This window comes from Chroicocephalus ridibundus, chromosome 3 (genome assembly GCF_963924245.1).
Source record: "Chroicocephalus ridibundus chromosome 3, bChrRid1.1, whole genome shotgun sequence".
NCBI classification, from domain to species: domain Eukaryota; kingdom Metazoa; phylum Chordata; class Aves; order Charadriiformes; family Laridae; genus Chroicocephalus; species Chroicocephalus ridibundus.
The window spans coordinates 26905206-26923900 of NC_086286.1; the positions used below are offsets into that span (position 1 = coordinate 26905206).

The 18695-nt window shown below is 40.4% G+C and overlaps 1 long non-coding RNA gene across 7 annotated transcripts in view; it reads left to right on the forward strand.

The window, feature by feature from the left end:
• The window catches only part of LOC134512776 (uncharacterized), a 70860-nt gene that overhangs the window by 28120 nt on the left and 24045 nt on the right, over positions 1 to 18695 (forward strand). The gene's annotated exons all lie outside the window — the stretch shown is intronic.

The following is an 18695-nucleotide window of genomic DNA, read 5'->3' on the forward strand; positions in this document are numbered from 1 at the left end:
AGTTTATCTATATTCGTGAGGATCCACGTTCAAATAAATTTCAGAGTTGTTGCTATCCATAGTTCTGGAACAGAAGATGGAAAGAACAGATATCCAGAAGAAAAATACGTTAAAACTGTCTAGAGAAACAAAGCAGTACATAATGCTGGTCATTTTGAATTGTAATTATTTACACATGAAGAATATTGTAAAGGAAATATTCAAAGTAGTGAATTTTATCAGCTTTTTAATGGTTTGATCAGACTTTTCTTTTGTGACAGACATTTTATCTACACCTTTAGCGTTTATCTTATTTTTATTATTGTGTTGCCTGGGAGCTCAAGTCAGACTTTTCCGTAATTCCTCTATTTTAATTTAAGTTTTCTTGAATATGAGTGACAAGACTTTACATGTAATATGTTTCACTCTGATTAGCACTTTGTATCCTGTCATTAATACTTCTCCATCTTTCCTGACAAGATCTCACCCAGAATATCTTAGTGTTATCTGTGCCACATCACAGTGGTTGCCCGTAGTCATCCTCTGATGGACTAATACGCCCTCTTCTTTCTCCTCATTTGTTATTTCCAACTTGTCAGAGGAATTTTTACTACTATGTGTATGACCATGCACTTTGTTTTAACTAATTTCATTCTGTTTCTGTTATTGCAGAGTTACCCATTCTCCTTTGGTGTGGAACACAGTCTTTCTTTGTACTAACAGCTTATCGCACACCTAATTTCTGTGCCAAGGTCACAAGCAAGAACATTAAGTATGTCCCAAGACAGATACTTGAGGAATTACCCTAACAGTTTCTCTCCAGCCTGATACTTCCAGTTGTTTTCTCTTTAGCCAGTGCTACAGAAATACGAGGACAATTTTGCTGTTAAGTTTATACATGAATCTTAGATTGTATAAATCATACTGAAGTGTGAAAATGGATTTCCCGTCAGTGATCAGAGGAGCCTCTAAGAGGTTCCAGACATTCTTCAGGTATTTGCAAAGCAGCTCCACTCAGACCACTGCGCCAGCACTAAAATTTCCAAACACCACATTTAAGAAGGCATCCCTGAAATTGTTGCTTGCTCTGACTCTGCCCCCAGGGCTGTCCTTTTTTGTCTCATCCTTCTGCCATGCAGTGACAAGAAGAGCCTGGCTCCATCTTCTTAGTAACCTCCTCACAGTTACTGGAAAAACTGCCATTAGGTCCTCCCAAAGCCACCTTTTCTCCAGGCTGAACAAGCACAGTTCTCTCAGGATCTCCTCACCCAGCCTCTGCTGAAGCCCCCTGTCTTGGTGGCCCTTCAGTGAACTCACTGTGGTTTATCAACATCTTTCTCATACTGGGAGGCCCAAACTGGGTGCAGTATTCTCGATGCAGTCGAAAGCATGCTGAGTGAAGGGGGTTAATCACTTCTAATGATCTACTGGCTATGTGCCTGGTGGTACAGCCCAGGATGTTGTTGTCCTTCTTTGCTGCCAGGGCACACTGCTGGCTCGTGTTGTTGCTGCCAATGTCCTCAGCTGCCCAGCCAGTTGATCTCCAGCCTGTACTGTTGTGTGGGGTTTTTCCTTCCCAAGTGCAAGACTTTCATTTGTCCTTGTTGAATTTCATAATTTCATATCAGCCCAACCCTCCAGCCTATCTAGGTCCCTTTGACTGGTGGTCCTGCTCTTGAGCATGGTCAGCTGGTCTGCCCAGTTTGGTGTCACATGGAAACTTGGTGAGAGCACACTTCATTGCCTCCTCCTGGTCATTGATAGATGTGAAACAGAACAGGTCCCAGTACAGACCTGTGCAGTACTCCACTGTTTACAAGCCTCCAGACTAAGGACAACACATTAACCACTAGCTTCTGAAACCAACTATCCAGACAGTTTTTTACCTATTACAACAATTTATCAATGTCACTTTTTTTTTAATAATTCAGTTATTACATTAAGTAACATTTTATCATAGAAATGCATTTAAGCTGTGTTAGCGAGGGACCAGGGTAGCCCGGAGAAAAGAAAGCTGTGCATAATACTACTGCTTTTAAATCTGAACTTCTAAACCTAAATTGATTTCATTTATTATTAGACGATCCTGAGCTAAGAAGATTCTGAAACTGGCTGTTCAGTGGAATGCAGTGTAGAGGCACCCAGGCTGGTGTATTATAATAATTTATAATGATATCATGAATCTAGTGAGGTTCATTAACTCAGATGAAGAGCTGTGTCAACCATGTTACTTCTGAACTCAGGCTTGCCTGAGAATTGTTATAGTCATATTTGTGTGCTGTTGCTTAGGTATGGTAGACTTAAGCTAGCAGGCACGTTACTATTTTAAGTATCTCTGCACCTGTGTCCTGATTTATCTGCAAAGTCAGTAGCCCACCCAGAAATTTGACTGGTTTATCGGCTATGGGCTGACAATGGGGTTTCTTAGGAACCAGGTAGTTGAGTCTGAGTCTTTAGTTCATATTTTCCAAGGCAACCTCCTGCTTGTATTTTGCACACGATTTGGCAAATGTAAATTGAGTCATTTTCTAAGCTTGTTATCTGATGTCATTCACAAATTAAGCAGATGTTGAAATGACTCCATTTACCTTTATAGTTATTTGCAATTGTAGAAGAAATGGTGAGGCAAGAACCCTTTTAAAACTAGGTCCTGAACATTTTGGTCTTGCTTTTGCTTTGGTTTAAACTTCTGAAAAACTTGCCACTAATGTCAATGGGAAGGAGGTGGGGTGTGTTTGTAGAATAAAGTCATTATGTGGGCTGGTAGGGGTGCAATGTGTGTGAATAAAACTGGTTGATCTCACTAAATGTTAAGAAGTTTGCCTGAAATCACTTTCAATATCCTTTATTGTTCTCTATACAGTAAAGTATATAATTAGGGAACATGTTATCCAGCAAACTCAGTTTGAAAAATTAATTTTTAAAACATAAAAGGGGCAGTGACTGAAGTCCTGCCAGGCTCTATCGAATACTCACATGTATTATATTGTAAACATAATAGGATTACACTGTATGTTGTCATAATAATTGGCAATGGTATTGGAGTCAGTCATTGAGTGCTCTGTCCATGTGGTAATAGATGACAAGGGCTACAACGTTTGTTGGCAGCAAACTTGTTTTCCTTTCTGTTTTTCTTAGTAAATTGGTTTCAAAATAGTTTTGTGGATTTTTTTTTTAAACCGACTGTCTTAGGATCCAGATGACTTTATCTCTTTTTAATGAGATTTGGGACATTCTCCTTAAAAGTGGTGTTTGCTCAGGGCTGTCACAAAGGCTGCATTCTTCAGTTTTCTTAAAGCATGGCACTGTGACAACAGAGATAGGAAAGACTTAGTAGTGATCAACAGGGTGGATTAAGTCGGATCCATTACAATCCAGGGCTGAAAGGTAGCACGAGTAAGGAGAGAACATAAAAACCTGAGTCTGGAGGCCAGCAAATAATTTTAGATTCCTGGATAGGAACAGCTTATCTGTTAGTTTCCGTAGGCTTGATGCTGTAATCCTAACTCATGCAAGCCATGTCACTGTGTTGCGGAGGGCTGCCATGTGATGGGAGCTATTTGTTGTGAGTAAGTGTGGCAAAGCTGCTCCCTTTATTTACAAAGGTCCTGAAGGGGCAGACAGGATAGATAACAACTGGGAAAGAGGAATTTTCCTTCTGAAACCTCAAGACATTTGTTACTGAGTTAGTTGATGGAGTTTTACAGGACAAGACCCTGTTAAAAATGATTTCTTTTAAGACCCAGACCATAAGTATGACAGAGCTCTGCAGGATGCTGAAAGACAACTTGTGGTGGCTTGAGGCCTTTACAATAGGCATGCATTTCAGTTATGATGGAGTGAATTTCACCTAATACAAGTTTAACAGCTGAAAAAAGGTTGCCTATACCAGCTTTCCATCTTCCATCAAATTCAGACTGTAAGCCTTGACTACTTAGCCTCAGATACTTGCGAAATCAGCACCAACACACACCCTATGCATCACCATTGTTTACCTTTACGTATATCCTGCACTTTTTGCCAGTTTGAGCCAGCTCTCGCTGACTTCACTTGCACATGATATAGCCATATGCTTCCACGCTTCCCAAGCTTCCATGCCTTTTCTTGTACTGTTTATGTGCCTGTCCTGCCTGTCCTTGTGTCAATCATTTTCTGTCCCATTTCATGTTGTGTACAGCTCTCCATCTCAAAGTCCACTTGTGTCTGTCTTCATTCTCAGCGTTATTCCTTAGTGCCTGATTCTTTTCCGGTAGTCTTCTTTGCATTACTGGCTGCAGAATATGCCACCTGCATGTATCTCCAGTTCTGCCAGCAGAACAAGAGTTGCAGTATAATCGGTTCTACAGGAACGTCTTGTTCCTGCAAAGCAGATATAACTTTATTCTGTTTTGCACTGATGTATATACACTTTGGCTTGCTTTGACCACGTGGGTATTTGGAATCTGCCCAGGTAGTTATATAGAAGGGATGGTATTCAGCTGCCACGAGTTGTCTCTACCCGTAGTCAGCATTTAGAAACGCCGTATATTTGCAAGTGAAGAACAGCACATTTAGTTAAATCTTCAGAGGGAAAAGGAAATTGATAGAGGACTTGCCCAAAGTGATATTTATCATGGCCTCTATCACTCTTTTTCCTCTTGAAAATGCTAGCAGATGTGTGACCTCTTACGTGGCATGGTGCAGTAAATCAGCCCAATTCTGAGTCACAGGGAAATGGGACATCCATTTGAACCACTAATACAATATCTCAGTTCTTTAGGGATCTTCTATCCAGGGGATGTCCTTCTATAACTGTGTTTAGTTTGTGAGCATCTTTTAAAAATCAACACTCAAAATGGTTTAGTAATTTAAGACTGTTGAAAAACAAATTAAATAGTTGTTAAATACAATATCTCAGTAATTTCCAGTTAGAAAGCACAAAAATTAACATTTTAATGTTTTTTCAACATTGCAAGGTTTTTATTTACCTGCTGGGGTATCATCTGGTTTCTGATGAATTTGCTGTGGTTTTTCCTCACTAAGATGTAGTGAGATGTGCGTGTGTATATTCTAATGCACAGTGTATTCTCAACTCAGGTATCATTATTGCAAACTACATATTGTTTCAAGTGCTTTTCTCCTCAATATTCTGATTGGTGATTACGTGGCTAATCAGCATTTTAAAACAAAATTTGCACATAAAGAGTCTGATTGTCCAGTGGGGACATGCTAACAGGTTCTCTCCCTGCACAAGTGCTCTGCACAGTAAGACATGCATTAGCTGCCTGGGATCAAAACAGAATCAGGAGAGTTTTTGTAGCATACAAAGTTGCTGAAAATTGTTTTTCAAAACCACTGTAAATTTTTCTTGGTGTACTTTATACCCTGTGTGGGGAATCCGTTCATGCAACAGTGCCCAGTACTGTAATTTGGACTGATTTAGCTTGTACTTTAACCATTTAAAAAAAAAAAAAAAAGAAAAATCCTGATGTGTCCACAATCTTTTGTGACTTTTGTCCACTCTGCAGCTTTAGCAGTCAAGCTCTTTAGACCATGAAAACTCTTGAAGGCACGGCTGTGCTTAGGCACACCTCTTTCCCTGAAGGGAATGGCAGAATCTGATCGAAAGGTTTCCTGCACCAGTAACCAGAGCCAGTAACTAGAAGTTGGGCCTGTTTATATCCTCTAGACTGGAAAATTCAGAAAAGGTCAGGTTTGACATTCCTGATATTTTAAGGTAGTATGCTTGAAGGCGCACAACAACCTAGTCGTAGGAAAATACCCTCTCCAAATGTTTACAGCTTTTTTGGTACCTTGTACCAAAGAAGGAAAGGAGCACATGGATACAGCTTTTCCTTGATGAGTCATCTTACTCCTTACAATTCTCCCTTTGATAAAATTATTTGCAGAGAGGCTTAAAGCTGTTTTCTTCGAAGTGACACCGTTTATTAGAAAACTGAAAGACCATGAGTTAACTTCTGCTTCTTGCGCATTGATAGATTTACACCTACCTTGCTTTGGAGGCAACCGAAGGGGTAGATGCAGAATTTGTAAGCATGAGGGCTGCACCATTTTGGAGTCACACTAAATTCTTTGTGCTTCTTAGTACCCTACTGGTTCAGCAAGGACTGTGGAAAATGTCTGTCACTTTAAACAGTACAGTATTTGCATTTCTCTTAATCATCTGTCACAGAGCAAAGTTCAGTAGGTTGAGGAAGTATTGTTTAAGTGCAATTGCTCTAAAAATATATCAAAAGGAAAACTACTGTATATGAACAAATTATGGAGAGGCTTTATATAGCTTGTTGATGTCTGTAAATACATAAAACAAGGAAGCAGCAGCTTATGACATGGTTATTTCTGGAAAAGCGGAAGGTCTGACTGTTCATTATTACACCATACGCAGAGCCAAGCAGTTGCTCCTGAAGAAATCGTGAGTGGAATTAAGAACCCCAAAATTAGAAAATTAGAACTATTTGCGTAGTGTTGTGAGCTCTTTGCTCCAGATCTTACCTCTGCAAGTCAATGACAAATCACATATTAATGTCAATGGGATCCAGTTTAGGATTTTTGCTTCCCTCTCCCCCCACCTTTTCTTTAAACAAAACCCTTTTCTTATCATTTCCAGGAAATACCCATTCTGAGGATAAGCCTGAGGATCTGACAATCTTTAGTGATTTCGGGCAGATCTCAACATAAAGTATTCCAAAACTAGTGGTACCAGCTCACTTCTTCAGAAAAGAGTGTAAAATATATTTTCTGTATCCATGGGGGGTGGAAGCTAGAAGGAAGTACTAAGTCAGTTAATTTGTCATTATTACCCAGTTACCTCTGTACAGAATATTTTGTGTTCAACTGCAGTAGTAAGCATGCAAATACATGCTGAGCTACAACACTCAAACAGGTATCCAGACTTGAAGACCTCAAGAACTAAAGGTACCATTGAGAATTCACATGGTAATTTGAGTTATAAATAACTTGTTTAATATGCCTGGTTTCCTACCTGAACTTTGTGTTTGCGCTAAAGAATCCTGTAGGAGACAGTATTTTCTGTGATATATTAAATCAAGCTAGTTAATAATGTTAACAAGTGAACTTTGAGTCTTTCCTTCAAACAGGTCACTGTAAGACATTCTCCTCTTCAAATCATTCTTTCTGCTTTTTTATATTCCATCTTGAAAACATTCTTTCTGGAATGTGAAACTTGGTGTGGTGTTTCACTGCAGGTTTCACCAGTGCTGCATACAGTTGTATAAAGCTGTTTTGCTTTTGTATCTATACATCCAAGGATTGTATTAGGGGTTTTTTTGCTACAACATCAGCTGTTTGTCACCTGTAGTTCTTGGTACTTCTCAGACCATGTGTTTTCCAGGGAGGAGACTTGGCTGCTGATGGAGCTTTTAGTTCTAATCCCTTTGCATTTGGCTGTATTAAGTCATGTTTAATTAGAACTGGCTTAGTTTATTAAGTGATTCATATTGTTCTACATGACTATCTTCAGCTTTCATCCTCACAGTTTTGTTAATCTCACAAATCTTATTATCATGGATGTAAATATTTATTTCCAAATCACTTATGATTTATATTTATTTCCAAATCACAAAAGCCCTAAAGTTTGTGTTACAAGTCTCCGTTCATTATTACTTTGTTAGATCTTTCAGTTTTCAGTCCATTTAACACGTTCTCTTGGTATCGTGTTGTGCTACTTTTCATGAGAATGTCATACACTATTAAGTCAACTGCTCTCCACAAATGTACTGCAGATATACAATTACTTTCCTCAGCGAAATGTCTGTCTCATCAAACAATGCGATACAAGGCCTATTTGCCACAAAACTGGCTTGACTGATATTAATTAAATTCTGGTGCTTTAATTCTTTATTAATTTTATAACAGCTTTATTACCTGGAAGTAATGTCAGACTAACTACCCATTAGGTCTCTGAATCATCCTGCTGGCCTTTGTTATTGGCACAACATTAGCACTTTTCCAGTCAAATAGAATTTCCTTGGAATGCCTTAATTTATTAAAATAAACATGATTAGTTCTCAGGCCTTCTCAGTCTTAGTTCTTAGGTGTGAGGTAGATGGATTGGCTGATTTTAAAATGTTTATTTCTAGTACCTGTTGTATAACATCCTGTTTGGTTACTAAGGGACTGGAAAATAGTTCCACATCATCATGATGTTCATAAGAACATCTGTCTAAATATGGGATAGAAATATTTCTAAAAATTTCTGTCTGTCCTGCATCGCTATTAAATTTTTTTTTAATTTCCATCTGGCAATGGGTTTATATAACTGCTAGGACTATTGTAGTCTTGATACTTCTATTTTTTATTTATTTTTAGTCTTCATGTTACAGCGGTCCTGTCAACTGTGGACTTTCCGCTAATGTTTCTAGTTTGCCTTATTGATTTTTTTTCCCCTTCGTAACTCCTAATTCATATGGATTATTACTGTTTATCTTCATCTGTTATATAGTAGTTTTTATTATGAGCTACTGCTTATGCTTGAGTAGTGAAAGAAGACACCATTTTTAGCCAAAACTATCTTCTTCTTTACTGTGGAATTATAAATTCTTGACTATCTTAAGATTTCTTCTTAAAGAAATCTCTCACTTTTGACTTTCCCACATGAATTTCAATCATCATTTTAATTTCTTTGCTAGGGTACTGAAGTTGCAGGTTACTGACAACTGTAATGCATGTACCACACCCATGGCTTTATGCAGCAGTGTTTCCCTCATCTCTCCTACTCCTCCTGACCTCTTCGTGTGGTTTTATTTAGCATTTAAATAGGGTGAATCATTGCACAATGTTCACTAATAATAATGGCATCATTCTTTTGCTTTGGTGATAATTTCATGTTCTCTGGTTTATTAAGTCTTTCAATCTCAGTACATAAAGGCCTGTAAAATGTCATCTTTTAATACTCCTTGCCACGCTAATTCAATTTCTTCAGGGACTGTCTGAGCACATTCTATATTTGCCTTCTTACCAGCTTCCTCAGGTGTTGCTACTTTAACATTCTCCTGTCTACTCCATCTTATCTCCAGATCAGAAGGAGGTAAAGAACCAGAAAGAGGTAAAGAACCGTCCTGTTTTAGAGTTTTTCTAAGAGGTAAGATTACCATGGTGAGTGGATTTTCATAAAAGCCCTGTTAGTGAAGTCTTCCCAAGTCACGCACTTGTTTGTTATTCATCTGACCATACTTACTCTGAGGATAATGTCATCTGTTCCAGAAGCGATACTGCAAAAAGGATATTTCAGATAGATTTCATCACAATACATGTTCTCTATGTAAAATTTTCACTAGGGTGCCTTCCACACTGGTATACCAGCAGAAGCCAAAAGTAAATCTCATTTTTTGTATGGCCTTATACAGCAGGCCCTCCTTTTAATTTTGTGCATTTTGTCTCTGTGACTCAGACTCCTGCATATTTGGAGGATGTGTCAGCTTTTTATTCCAAACTAGCGTGTGTTTTTCTTTCTTGTTTTAGAATAGTGTGTAGCGAATTCAATGGGATAATATAAAGGGTATTAAGGGAACTATTAGCATCCAGCTGTTTTGTTAGTGAAGTTAAAGGCTGCTCTCCAGGAGTAAAGCACACTGCATTTTTTGCAGTGAGCGTTCGGGTTTGGTCAGCATTCAGAAACAAGAACCATTCTGAGGTGATAAACAAAAATTGTGGCTTGGACATACCTCCTTGCTTTAGTATTTTAAATCAAATGCCTTCCAAGGGCAGGGCCCTTAGCGCAGTTCTCCCCTCTGACTTCCTCTTTCCTTCATGAAATAAAATAATCATCACTGCAGGTTCTCCTGTCTGCAGCACGTACTCCCAGCAAAAACTGTTTCTTTAATACACGTATGTTGCAATTACACCTTTTAAAAATTATTTTAGTAATATTCCTGCTTAATCATGCCAATTAGCACAGACTAGAGAGGAAACTGGAAGTAAGTCATTATTTCTTTCTGTAGGTTTTCCTATCTGAGAACAGAAATATTGAAAGGTGAGGAGCAGAGAGGAAAAGACAGCTGACAAAATTCAACTGCACCTCTTCGTTCATGGACTTGCAGGCTGGTTTATAACTGGGGAAGGAGAGGGAACAATAAGCAAGCGGAATTAGAACATGCAAAGAATTTTAAATGCAGACTTTTCGTTTCCTAATCCCTCACTATTTTGTATTGTGTTAAAATGGTCATTTTCTTATACAGATTTCATCTGATATTTTCCAGTGATTGATAGAGACTCAAAATCTAACGATGCCTGAGTGTCACACGTTAAACCTGCGGTCTTGATATGATTTGTCCAGATCATGTTGCTGAAGAAATCTTTAGATCTCATGAATACATAAGAACGTTTATTTCCTTCCTGAATTAAGATCATAGAAGTACTTTCTGTAAAAGCCACTACAGTCCAACTGTAGTAGCAGCATTATATTTGACACGATAAATGCAGAAAAAGTACTAAGAAAGAGTCGCAGTGGCTGAGCCACAGAATCTTTCTGAATCCAGACTTGTTTGGATGTTTTGAAAGAGAAAATGAAATTGTCACATGGTTGCTGATTACATAGTGACTGAATTGTTTCAAACTACGTGTGCTTTGGGAGATAGAGTCTGCAGCTGGGAAATCCCCACCATGTGACTGGTACAGCTGTGTTTAATAGTGTGATTAAGCTTTTCTGCAGACCTGAGTATTTCACCGCGTTGCATCTGTACCTGTGGGTGTCTGCCTGTTGCAGCATTCCAGTGACTGCCAAACATTCCCAGTCTTTCAGAATTTGCATCAGCATGTGAACATCTGAGCTGCTTGAACAGTGCTAATCTTTTGCTGATAAAGCCATGGGGAAATAGAGCACCAAGTGCGGCAGAGAAGAGAATTTCTCTTTAAGGGTGAATACAGTAGCTTTAAGTCATCTGCATTTGTGCTATCCTGCCAAAGGACATAAATAAATGGTTAGGAAGGGGAAGCTTGGACTTCTGCTTTTCTTTGAGCTATTTTTATGCTTATCCATCCCCATCTTGTTCCTATGTTTCCTCCTCCTGTGGCATCTCGTCAGCAATTGAGATGGTGAGTTGTTCGGGATAGGAGCTCTTTGTTACTTACTGGTACGCTGTCAAGGATAAAGGGACTCAATTCTTTACGGGGTTTATAAGATTTTTTTTTTTTTTTTTTTTGGTAACATAACCCTGTGATTTCAACTAATGGTTTGTCGGTTGACTCATTTTGACGCACTGCATTGTATAGAATGTAGAAGCGTTAGGCAGTGGGTCGTGCAAACTGTTGCTGCATTCACGTGGGAAAAGAGAGGTGCAGTACTGTGGCTTTGAAGTGACCCCTTGTATGGTTGCAAAACAGGCCTCTAGCGATATGCTTGGAAATTTGGATCATTAACAATTGCAAAGCGTCACTGTGATGACTTCACCTGGTTAGCAGTCAAACTTTTTGACAATTCTGCCATTCCCTGGAGATTTACTAATACACTGTGGGCTCTGCTGCCTCTCCCAGATGTGAACTCATAGCGCAACACCGTAGTGAGTGGCAACCTCCATGACATTCCAAGAAACCATCTCTCCTGGGTTTTAGGGTACCAATTATATGATCCCTAGAATACTATAATCTCTGTCAAGAGCGAGCTACTAAGAAAGGGAAAAAAAATGCACTGAAGCACCACTTTACAAAGTTTTGAGTATTGTGGAAGAATGCACTATTTTTCACTTTTTGTACAATATTTGCAGGATGGTGTCCTTTTAAAATACATTTAGCCTTTGCTTCTCAGATTTATCACACATTTCTTTCTTTAATATGTATGATTGTCCTGGTAGAATCCAGTGGGGCTCTGATCTTTCTGCTCCATCTCAACTGTGCTGGTTTTGGGGTTGGATTATAATTGGCTACTTCAATCTTCCTGCCAAAGCTTTGCAATACATTTAAAACATGTTTTCCTATTGCTGTTTATCACCTTATGTTTCTAGAGACCAAGTAGGGCTTTTTCTCTGATATTTGATTAACTGTTTCAAAATGCCTAATGGGGTGAGATACTATTAGTAGGTGCTTGAGAGAATTTTGGTCTAGTGTTATTTATGCTTGCAATTTTTCACACATTGTGGTGATCTGTGGTGCAATGCTGTAGTGTGCTAACCTTACGTTCCCTAATTCTAGGTGTGAGCTCTGTGTGTTGACATAATTTAATGTTTGTGCTCAGGGTTGCTTGTTACCAGGTTTACATTGTAAGTGGCAGATAGTTCTACAAATAAATGTCACTTTTTAAATACAGAACTAGATTCTCTGTCTGAGGATTGCTATATTATTTATTCATATAACATTGTTTCTTTTTATCATTTTTTTTTTAAATTGTCCCTTTGCAAGGCCTCTAGGGATTGATACTACAAAAGTCTAGGTATTCTCTGCCTTCGCTCATTTCATAACAAAGAGCAACCTATGCCTTAGTTGATCTGGTTAATTAGTCAAAGGATAGCAAGAGATGACACCAGTGTTTGATAGTGTGTAGTAAGGATTAGCACAACAGCAAAAAAATCATGAGATGAGTTATTATTATTCCCCTAATTTTTTGGTTCCCAATTTCCATATGTTATACATATTTCTCTGTATTATGTTTGAGGAAGTAGTCAGATGAAAGGTCACAACTGTTTCACGGAAGTGGGTGAATCATATACTGATTCACTGTGTACAGGCAGTGTATGCTCAATGTATTTGGACTGTGCATTCCTTTATTAGTCTGCCGTCTGTTCTACTGTGGGAACCTAACTTAAAAGAGATTAATTGTGCTGCAAGTCAGTTACATAGAAATGGTGTTGCAATATAGCTTTATGGACTTGAATTGGAAATTACATAGTTCATTTAAATTGCACACACAGTACAAATTTAGGCTGCATCCCCAAAATCTTTGAGATATAATTTAGATGAGCAGGTATTTGCTTGATGCAATGTGTGGGGAGCATGCTCATTGCTTTAGCCGTGAGATGGAGAATGTCCTCCCTTCACTGACTTTTGTGATCATATGCAAGTGTCGTAGCTTAAGAACATGTTGCCTCCCCAGATTCACATTAAGATACATACAGTGAAGTTGAGGTTGGGGATAGGATCTCTGTAGCAGCTTGTGTGACCCAGAGCAGCAATTTTACTCTTGCTTTCCCATCATTGGCACATGGAAGAAGGGACCAACCACTTGGGAAGATTACAAGAATGCTGTCAGAGTCTGCAGGGATGAACTGAGGAAAGCCAAGGCCTCCTTGGAATTAAACCTGGCAAGAGATGTCAAGGTCAACAGGAAGGGCTTCTTCAAGTATATTGGAGGCAAAAGGAAAACTAGAGAAAATGTGGGTCTGCTGTTGAATGAGACAGGAGCCATGGTGACAGAGGATGCAGAGAAGGCAGAGTTACTAAATGCCTTATTTGTTTCAGTCTTAACTGCTCAGGCCAGCCCTCAGGAGTCCCAGGCTTCGGAGGCAACAGCAAAAGTCTGGACGAAGGAAGGCTTCACCTTGGTTGAGGAGGATCAAGTCAGAGATCAATTAGGTCAATTAGATATCCACAAGTCCATGGGTCCTGATGGGATGCACCTGAGAGTGCTGAGGGGGCTGGCAGAAGTCATTGCTGGGCCACTCACCATCATCTTTGAAAGGTCCTGGAGGACAGGCGAGGTGCCTGAGGACTGGAGGAAAGCCAATGTCACTCCAGTCTTCAAAAAGAGAAAGAAGGAAGACTCAGGAAACTGCAGGCCAGACAGCCTGACCTCCATCCCTGGAAAGATGGTGGAACAGCTCGTTCTGGGTGTCATCTCAAAGCATGTGGAGGAAAAGAAAGGTATCAGAAGTACTCAGCACAGATTCACCTAGGGGAAATCATGTCTGACTGGTCTGATAGCCTTCTACGATGGCATGACTGTCTGGATAGATGAGGGGAGGGCAGTGGATGTTGTGTACCTTGACTTCAGCAAGGCTTTTGACACTGTCTCCCACAGCATCCTCATAGGGAAGCTTAGGAAGTGTGGGTGAAATGAACGGACAATGGGGTGGATTGAAAACTTGTTGAAAGATGGAGCTCAAAGGGTCACGATTAGGGGCACAGAGTCTAGTTGGAGGTCAGTGACAAGTGGTGTTCCCCAGGGGTCAGTACTGGGTCCAGTCCTCTTCAGTATATTCATCAATGACCTGGATGAGGGGATAGGGCGCACCCTCAGCAAGTTTGCTGATGACACAAAGCTGGGGGGGTGGCTGACACACCAGAGGGCTGTGCCGCCATCCAGCGAGACCTGGACAGGCTGGAGAGTTGGGCAAAGAGGAACCTTATGAAATTCAATAAGGGCAAGTGTAGGGTGCTGCACCTGGGGAGGAATAACCCCATGCACCAGTACAGGTTGGGGGCTGACCTGCTGGAGAGCAGCTCAGTGGAAAGAGACCCAGGAGTCCCGGTGGACAACAGGATGACCATGAGGCAGCAATGTGTCCTTGTGGCCAAGAAGGCCAGTGGCATCCTGGGGTGCATCAAGAAGAGTGTGGCCAGCAGGTGGAGGGAGGTCATCCTCCCCCTCTACTCTGCCCTGGTGAGGCCGCACCTGGAGTACTGTGTCCAGTTCTGGGCTCCCCGGTTCAAGAAGGATAGGGAACTGCTGGAGAGGGTACAGCAAAGGGCTACAAAGTTGAGTAGCAGACTGGAACACCTCTCTTATGAAGAAAGGCTGCGGGATTTGGGTCTCTTCAGTCTGGAAAAAAGACGGCTGAGGGGGGATCTTATCAACACTTAAAAATACTTAGAGGGTGAGTGTCAGGAGGATGGGGCCAGTCTTTTTTCAGTGGAGCCCATTGACAGGACAAGAGGTAATGGGCACAAACTTGAACTTAGGAAGTTCCATCTAAACTTGAGGCCTGGACACGTTCCTGTGCAACCTGCTCTGGCAAGGGGGGTGGTCCAGAGGTCCCTTCCAACCCCTGTCATTCTGTGATTCTGTGAGATGGGAAAACTCCCACAGGTGGGATTTGAGGAAGACAGAGAGGGAAAATCGTGTGTCCCAGACAAAAATTTGGATTAAAATAATCACCAAGGATCGTAATCAGGATGATGGAAAAGTCTGGGCTAGTTTTGTTTGTTTTTTTCTTTAAGAATGTCCAGGGCAAAGTTGACGCATTTTTAAATGCCGTATGTGCTCAGTCATTTGGCTAATATGCCTACTTCTCTGTTACCACCAAATTATCTAACGTGGTGGGATTTAGCTAGCCTCACATGCTTCACCACAGTGTGGTAGGTCATTTGACAGTATGAGGAACATGATATGGTAATTAGGGAATCTGTCTTTCTTCTTTTTTCACCCTCCAAAATAGACAGCTTCATGCTTGTGGGAAGGTACCGTGCTAGCAGTTCTGGGAAGCGACGCTTTCTCTTTAATCCCTGAACAGATACAATACATAGAATTACACTACAGGCTTTCCTCTTGCTGGCATGACTGCATCTCCGTTCTCACGTGGAAATGCAACCTTTAGGGCTGAAAAAGCAGTTCAGGCCAGCTCAGCATTTAGCCCATTGTTATTACACCTTCTCGCTAAGACTAGCAAAACTTTAAAACCAGAGAACTCTTTGGAACTTCAGCCAGAGCAGACAAGAGTCCGGGTTATTAACACTGATGCAAATGTGAAGCCCCATCTGCTAGAGATACTATCTTTTACTTGAGACAACCCGTGTCCTTCTTGTAAATCACACAGTCCAAAACCTTAAAACTGACTAATACATCCCCAGGCACAGCTGTGATGTAGGAAGGCAACTGCATGCGCATTAAGCGATCACGTCATTAGGTACTAGCATATGGACTAAAGTAAAGAGAGAGACAGCTCTATTTGCAATACTGGTAAATCTGCTGTAAAGTATTTGGAAACTCAATCCATATTTAGGATTCTATCCAGGAAAGTACCAGGAAAGAACTTTTTTATGATACTCAGCAACTGAAAGCTAAGCAATTTCATTGATACATTTCTGGGCCGAGGCCTCGGGTTTCTTCTCATGACAAGTACAATTGCAGCTCCTCTGCTCTGACCTTTAGTTGGCTTAATGTAGGCATCCAAGCTTGAAAGTTGTACATTGTACAAAGGGAGTTTGAGTTTGGTTTTCTCTTATTACACCTACAAGTGGAATGCCAGTGTGATGTGCTCAGAAATTAATATAAACACTGAGCAGAACAAGTAGAAGCACTGCTGGACATAAGGGTTCAGTATAACTTGGGCACCATAACTTCATTCCTACAATGCCATCTTGAAGATTTATTTTTTCCAAGCAGAAATTAACCTAAATAAATCTATTTTTCAGCCTTTCATCTTCAGTTGATATAGGAATAATGTATATGGAATTGAACAAGTTTTGTCAATTTTACAGTGCACGTCTTTGGAGTTACCCTCCAATGTATTTATTGACCGTTGCTTCATTCTAGCAGCCACTGTGTTTTCTGCAGCTAAAAGAAGGTGTTAAAACCTGATTTGGAATATGAACTGACAAAAGTTGGAAGAGAGAAAATGTCTCTGCAAAGCATCTGTAATTACTTAACTTCAATTTTGCAATATATGATCTTAAAAGTTATTTTATCCCTTCTTGTTATGCTCAAAGCTTATCTCCTTTTGAGATCAAAATTTACAGTAGTCAAGGGGAAAAACTAGGACTAGTGATTCTCCTTAAATTTGTTTTTACAATTATTTGTATAAATTCTCTTCTCCTATGACCAATTTAAGCTGTTTGTTTCATATGTAATTGTATCCAAGGGGAAAATGCAGCTGTATTAAAGATATGTGTTTATGTGTGTGCTTGAATAATCTATTATTAACTAGTGAGGTGATTTCCTGCAATAAGGAGGTTTTACTGATGCCCTTTATTTTATGTAATTTTATGTTAAATAAATTATATTGTATTTTAAAAGACAGTCAGGCACATCAGCAATTCTGGAAAAAAAGAATAAGTGCAAGCTTCTTAGATATTTGAACGATTTGGACTAATGGGCAATGCTAAGCAGTCTTGAAAGGGGGGGAGCACATATGCAGAAGAAAAAGAGCTGAGTTTGGGAACTAAAATGGAAAAACCACAGAGTGAGTAGGAAGCATATCTTGGGTAAGAGTAAAGAAAAGCTGAGCAAGAGCTTTTGGGGCAGCATCCTGCTTTACCAGCTGGGGGCACTTTAAGCTGTCTCATTTGTTTGATTCTTGCACAGCTGGAAAAGATCTGACCCTGTAAAAGGCCTTGTTAGTTTTATCTTGAAACTATAGCTGATAAATAAATTGGAGGGGGGAAAATAAAAACAAACAAAGAGTAAAGTCAGTTCTTGTTTCTGCCTTCTGTCTGTGGGAGATCTATACCTCTTCTGCGAGAGTGAAAGCACTCAAACAGCCTGTATTTGGCACAGCTGAGAGGCTGAAACTGCGCTGAGGAGCACGGCCTGGATACAGCGTCAGAAGTCTCCTAGAAACGATCTGGCATTGATGATGAAAGTTTCTGTGCTCTCAGCAGCAGAGGTGCTGCAGAAGAGCCCCACTCCTCCCCTGGCTGCTCCCTCCTGTCCCCTGGCTGTGGCAAAGGCTGATCCAGCAACCTCTGCAGCTGTGCTCAGGCTGGTGGGGTGGAAAGTCCAGTGAGCAAGGTAGAAGGTGGTAACAGGCATGAGCGGATGGGGGAATGTCTCAAAATGATAATGCTAGTTATTAAAACTAGTTATTATTTGTGAACTTGATAATAATTAAACCAGTTACTATTTTGGAGTAAAATTCTATACCAGTATCTTCTAACTGGAAAGACCTGAGTTTTGTCTATGTGATCAGGTAAAAATGTTAAGAGCTAAATAGTTCAGCTGGTGCCAAAGTTAAATGTGCTTCAGCAGCAATTAATGATCAGATTCAGCCTCCGCTGAGGCTGTAGTTTCACAAACCCTTCTTTCTCACAGTATTGCCATCCACTCGCTGTTCATTCTGGCTAGCTTCCCACCTTCATCCACATATTCACTTGTGCCAGTATAACAGTTTGTGTGACTGCACAGGGAATTAGATCAGGAAACTAATTCAGTTTTTTAAAAAATCTTTTTTATGGGGGCAGGGAAGGGTTATTTTCCTCAATACAGTTCAACGTGTGCCATACCAGCAGTTGTCCTGGCACAAATAAGGTTGTGGTGTAAAGTGGGAATAAGCTGGAGGGAACAAGGTGTTAAAGCCAGCCCTGTTGCTGAAAGAGATGTTTGTGAAAATACACCTTGTTTTGGTGCAGAGCAGCAGGAAAAAGGGTGTAACTAACTCTTCCGGGAATTGCTGGGTTATACATGGTCATTTTGCTCAGAACAGAGACCTAGCTCTGAGTGCCTGTGGACCCCCATTCAGATCCCTCTTTTCTGTAGTAGGCTGAACAGAAATCCGATTGCTTTTAAGCTCTGGAAGAGTGTGCTGTATGAATGTAAGTTTATTCACTGATAGAAAGAAAAAAACCCCAACCAACCTAAAATTTTCTGTATGATACTGTTGGTCATTGGTGCAGTCATCTCATTGTCCTTTTCTCCATTGTGTCCTGGGCACTGCTGCTACAGGAGATATTGCAAATGGCCCATCCTGCTGCACGGATATATGTCCCTTCCAGGTATTCAACTCAAATCTGCCATTCCGTGTGCTGTAAATCAGCCCTCCTGGACTGCAGTCGCTGCACACACAGCCTGTTCACTCCTGTGTGTCTCACAGCTTTCCCTGAACTGTAGTTCCCTC